The following is a 6,228-nucleotide window of genomic DNA, read 5'->3' on the forward strand; positions in this document are numbered from 1 at the left end:
AAGGCTATGGAGGAAAGGACATCAACTCAACTGTCCTCAAGACTATTCATGAATTTGGGAATGTATGTACTAAAGGAGGATTTTACCAATTTAACATCCTGTTGTGAAATGGACAATTTCGGGGTTTTGTTTGCGTTTTGAATAAAACTCCTTTTGTTCTGACATTTACATTTAGAAAGTACTTTCTCCTTTCAATAAAGTTATCTTTATTTTTACATCTTTCTTTTGATATTATTAACTATAATTTTTACATCACTATGATTATTGCAATCACCATTATTTAATAAAATTGTTATTTTAACACACTGCTTGGCATTGTCACTCATTCCTGTTACATCCAGAGTAAAGATCCCAACTTAAGTGAGACTCCACAAGGGACTCCTGTGGCCACAACATCATCGAGGTTTTCCACTACTTGAAATGAAAAATGTAAATCGCTTATTGTCACAAGTAGGCTTCAAATTAAGTTACTGTGAAAAGCCCCTAGTCGCCACATTCCAGCGCCTGTTCAGGGAGGCTGATACGGGAATCGAACCGTGCTGCTGGCCTGCCTTGGTCTGCTTTCAAAGCCAGCGATTTAGCCCTGTGCTAAACAGCCCCTACTTTAGGTATATCTTGCAATCAACTTTCCATGGTGCGTCTCCTACAAAAACACAACGTCCGCCTTCAAACTCCTCATTTGTGTGAAAACACGCAACCGTTGAACCGGTCCATTCATCCCTCGCACATTCCAAATAACCAGCCTGCTCGGGGGGCTCACGGCCTCCTCCTGTCCCGATCAGCCATACCCCTTCTCAAACTGCGCCGCACTAACCACACCCATGTCAGCAACCCTCCCCCAACCCAAACAGAGAATCAACCCCATCCCCCCTCACTCCTCCCCCACACCTTCTCCCTGGCAACACCCCACTTTAATCCCATTAACTAGCCCAGCCAGCTAACATGGTAGCCCTCGCCCAAAACCTCTGACTACCCCTCATCCTTCAAATCCACTCCGCACCCTTCTCAACCCTCCCAGCAAACAAAGAGAAACCAAAGGCATAATCACCATCACCACTCCCCCGCCGTACCCTTCCCCAATCCATCCACCCAAAGTGTCCCACACTTTACACAGATCTCCTCTCTAACGTTCAATGTACTCACATTCCTGGAGCGGTTCTGAAGGTCCTCCAGCTTCTCCTTCAGGGCTGCTCAACACCATTCCCATCTCCGCCTCCAGTGAGGTCAATCGATCCTCATGCTCCACCACCGACTCCTCCACGTTTTGGATTGCCAGGCCCTGAGCCTCCTGCCTCTGTTCCACCCGCTCGATCGCCGCCATAAACAGCTCCACCACCTTGACCAAATCCTCTGAGGTCTCCTTCCACTGCTGCTGAAATTTGCCATTGAGACAATTCCACCAGCTATTCCATTGACCACTGGGAGGGCAGCACTGACCCCTTGCTATCCGCCATCTTCTCCTGTGTTGCATCGCAAAATCTTTTCTGCACCAGTTACTCGCTCTTCCTCGTGGCACTCCTCGTCCGATGAGCCATACTCCAGCCCCACCAGAGGAGTATCACATTCCCTGGGCACTCATGCACCTTCTTCTACGAACACCACACAATTCGGGTGGGAAAGGACCGAAAAAATCCACCTCGACTGAGAGCCACCAAATATGCGACCACTCACTCCATGGCCGCCATCGAAGGTCCTTCATCAACCCGGTTTGTCAATTCCACAAAGAATTCAATCAAATTTGTGAGGCAAGACCTTCCTTAAGCAAACCCATGCTGACAATCCCTGACTAGTCCATGCCATTCTACACAACAGTTAATGCTGTCTCTCAGGATTGATTCTATTAATTTGCCCACCACTGACGGAAGTCTAACTGGCTCATAATTTGTTGGCACTTCCTTTGACACTTTTTAAACCATGGAACCATGTTTGCATTTCTCCTGTCCTCTGGTACCTCCCCTGTACCGAGTGAGGATTGGAAAATCATCCTCAGAGTATCTGCTATTTGCTCCATGACCTCCTTTGGCAGCCTCAGAAACAATCTATCAGACCCTGGCAGCTTATCAACTATCAAGGATCCCAACCCTTTATTCATGACCTCCTTCAACAGTCCCAAGACCAGGTCTAGAATTGCATCTCTCTCGTTGGGTTTGTCACTGATTGTTGAAAAGATTTCCTGGACACACTGTATGATGTTTTTCTCCCTCAGTGTCCCTTATATTCTTTGGTCCCCAGCTGATATTGGGTTAGTTAAAGTCTCCTAGTATTATTGCCCTCATGTTCATACAGGCAGAAATTTGCCTACATATTTGTTCTTCCATCTCCTTTTCACTATTTGGGGGTCTATAGTCTACTCCCAGCGTAATTGCCCCTTTTTTATTTCAAAGCTCAACCCATAAAGCCTCATTCGCTGACCCGTTTAGTATATCATCGTTGGCCCATTTAGTATATCCTTTTTAATCTTCCACGCTATTGTGTCTGAAGACTCTATAACCAGGGAAATTCAGCTCCCAATTTTGCACCTCTTGTTTCCATTATAGCACCAATCTACTGCCTTGGATGGGATTCTCCGGAAAGATTACTAAGTGTGGTAGCTTTAGGAGTGTTTTCAAGGACTGAGTATTGAGGTGGCCTTTACATGGGGTTCCTCCCTTTTAGTTACACCTCAGCTGAACACAAAGGCCTGCAGACACATGAACTCTGGTTAAGACGGCTTTATTTTTCTAAGCTTGGTCAACATATGATTTGGATAAATGCCAAAACCACTCTGCTTTACACTAGTGCAGACGCCCCAATTATCCAATTTTCCAAAAAACAATCACCCACCCCAGTTAGACTTGATCCAATCCTTGGAGCTGTCAATTTGATATTGACCAAAAAGTTTACTATAAGTAGCATGATGACTGTGATCAACTCATGATTTAACCACATCCTGCCACCTGCTCTTTACCAGGATGCTTTATCTGTTATGAATTTGATTTTTTGCCATTCCCATGTTACTTATCTTAGCTTGTTCATGGTTGTTCATCCATGGGCAGGATGTTGAAGTTGGTTCATCTTTACCCCACAAACTGTTACTGAGCTGTCTGTGTTATTGCTGACCACACTATTTCTGTCTAATCCTGTTTGTCTTAAAACATGGGCAAGTTAGCTAGCTTAAATCCCATCATGCATTGTGGACACTGCTTTCAGCAAGAATTTGAGTGCTCGTTACTGCTATGTTCTAAAAATACGCAGCGTTGCCAATGCCCTGTGTAGGTATTCAGGGAGCCCAGTGGTGCAGTCCACAGTCAAGATATGGAATCAGTTGAGGAGACATTTTAGGGTGAAAGGGAGGTCGGTGTTGACGCTGCTGTGTGAGAATCATATGTTTGAGCCGGGGAGGGGGGGGGGGGAATGGATAGTGTATACAGGAGGTGGAGGGAAGTGGGGCTGATCAAGGTGATGGATCTGTATTTGGAGGAAGGGTTCGCCAGTCTGGAGGAGCTAAGGGAAAGGGTAGAGCTGCTGAGGGGGAGTGAGTTCAGGTATCTGCAGGTTAGGGACTTTGCACGAATGGTCCGGAAGGGGTTCCCTAGATTGCCGGGTTACACTCTGCTGGAGAGACTGCTGCTTCCGGATGTGGAAAGGGAGGGAAGAATTGGGGATATATACAAGTGGCTGGGGGAGCAGGGAGGCGAGCACGTGGTGAAGATCAAGGAGAATTGTAAGCAGAGTTGGGAGGGGAGATCAATTGGGGAGTATGGAGGGAGGCACTGCGTAGGGTAAATGGGACCTCCTCTTGTGCAAGGATGAGCCTGATACAGTTTAAAGTGGTGCACAGGCGTGAGCATGACTGAGTTCTTTCAGGGGGTAGCAGATGAGTGTGAGGTGTGGGTAGGGGCCAGCAAATCACGCCACATGTTTTGGGGGAAATTGGGAAGATTCTGGGCGGGTGTGTTCATGGTCTTAGCCAGGATAGTGGAGGAGGAGGTGGACCCGAACCCTTTTGGTGGCGATATTTGGGTTTCAGAGAAGCCGGAGCTCATGGTGTGGAGGAAGGCCGATGTCTTGGCCTTCGCCTCTCTGATTGCACAGCGGAGAATTTTACTGGAGTGGCATCGCTACCGGGGGTAGCGGCCTGGTTGGGTGACCTGTATGACTTCCTGTGGTAGAGAAGATAAAGTATGAGTTAAGGGGCTTTGCAGGGGGGGTTTGAGAAAAGTTGGGGGATGTTTGTGACCATGTTTGAGGGGCTATTTGTCGCAGGGTGGGGGGGGGGGCAGCGGATGGGGGGAGAGTGAAAAAGGGAAAAGATTTGTACAGACTGTATAGTTGATTGCTGGGAAGTCTGTTTCCTCGGGTGTTTATTTCCTGTAACCTGTTTCGATATATGTTTGTAATAAACTACATTTTTTGATATGTTTCTAAAAATAAATGTTCAATGGGTAGTAATGATTACTGGAAATACTTTCTATGATTAGTCGCAATCCTCAATAAACTAACTTATGTAGAACTATTCTAGTGTTATCCTAGCTATCCAACTTTAAGGGGTCTCATTTCAGGACATCTCCCTTCAGTAGCGAGCGGGAAATGCCACGACCTTCCGGACCCTCGGCCTGGATTGGCTCCGGGGTGACGGATAGAAGAATCCGCACCACCTTCGGGAAGTGTGCCCTGGAGGTGACTGGGGTGGCTGAAGACAGAGCAGTCACCAACGCAGAGGCTGGCAGAGGTCGCAGAGATGAGGAATCACCCGCCTCGGCCAAAGGACCTGTCAAACATGAGTTGTTATTGCCTCACTGACTGACCCATCCCTCCGACTGGCCACATTCTCCCACAGGTCCTCCAGCCGCCGGCACTGGCCCATTCCGGGTGGCCCCCTCCAGCCTCCCATGGGAACATCTCGGAGGAGAGCTCCGTGGATGCCACCATAATAGTCACGGCACAGCTGTCATCCCCACCCTCCACCAGCAGAGATACACACACCTCGGTGGGAAATGTTAGTGGTCAGGCGACTGGGGCATAATCTGGTGAGCACCGCACTGCTGATGGTGCACATCAGGTAGAGGCAGAGACTCCCAGCTGAGACAATAGTTGGAGGTCTGCTCAATCCCAGGACCCAGTTGGGTCCCAGCCTAATGCTGAGCCTGTGGAAGAAGTAAACCCGGAGCTGATGGAGACGTTAGGGAGTTGCCGGGACATTCAGAGGGAGATCTCAGCGACACTCCAGCAGATCCATAGCCGATTGGAGGAGTCCCAGAGGCTATGGGTGCAGGAGATGTTGCTGGCAATGTGTGGTACCGAGGCCAACACTGCTAGGGTGGCGTCCGCAGTGGAGAGCCCAGTGCATGATGCCAGCATCATTGGTGAAGGTGTCCAAGGTGTCACACAGTCGGTGACAGCCATGGCGGAGGGCCCCGGCAGTATGACAGCCTCGCTGGGGGATGTCACCCAGCGCCAGGCCCACCTTTCTGAGATTCTGCGGGACATTTCCCGCTCTCAGGTGGGCACTGCCGAGGCATTGTCCCAGTCATTGAGGAGCATCGCCGAGGGCATCGACACGATGGTGCGGGCCATGGGGAACCGCCAGGGTGGCAGAGCCAGATGATGCAGGGGCAGCCGGGGCTCGAACCAGCTGTCCCTCCGTCCCAAGGTGAACCCCAGGGCCTTATGGGGACTACTCAGGATGAGGGGACACTGTGTGTCCCATTGAGTGGCGTCAATGGTCACCAGCTCCCCCGAGTTCCTCTGATGACACCGTGTCTCACAGTCAGCACACGGGACAGGGCGGCACGGCTGTGCATGTGCCGCCAACAAGTGAGCTGGCTCCCTCCGGCCCAAGAGCCCCAGAGGACGCCCGCCAAGGGCATCAAAGGCCACAGGACGACGTAAGCAGCTGGCTGCCTCCGAAGGATGTGGAAGCATTGGAACGGGTGCAGAGGAGATTTACCAGGATGTTGCCTGGTATGGAGGGAAGATCTTATGAGGAAAGGCTGAGGGACTTAAGGCTGTTTTCGTTAGAGAGAAGAAGGTTAAGAGGTGACTTAATTGAGGCAAACAAGATGATCAGAGGATTAGATAGGGTGGACAGTGAGAGTCTTTTCCTCGGATGGTGATGTCCAGCACGAGGGGACATAGCTTTAAATTGAGGGGAGATAGATATAGGTCAGATGTCAGAGGTAGGTTCATTACTCAGAGAGTAGTAAGGGTGTGGAATGCCCTGCCTACAACAGTAGTGGACTCGCCAAC

Source organism: Scyliorhinus canicula, chromosome 1, assembly GCF_902713615.1.
Source record: "Scyliorhinus canicula chromosome 1, sScyCan1.1, whole genome shotgun sequence".
NCBI lineage: Eukaryota > Metazoa > Chordata > Chondrichthyes > Carcharhiniformes > Scyliorhinidae > Scyliorhinus > Scyliorhinus canicula.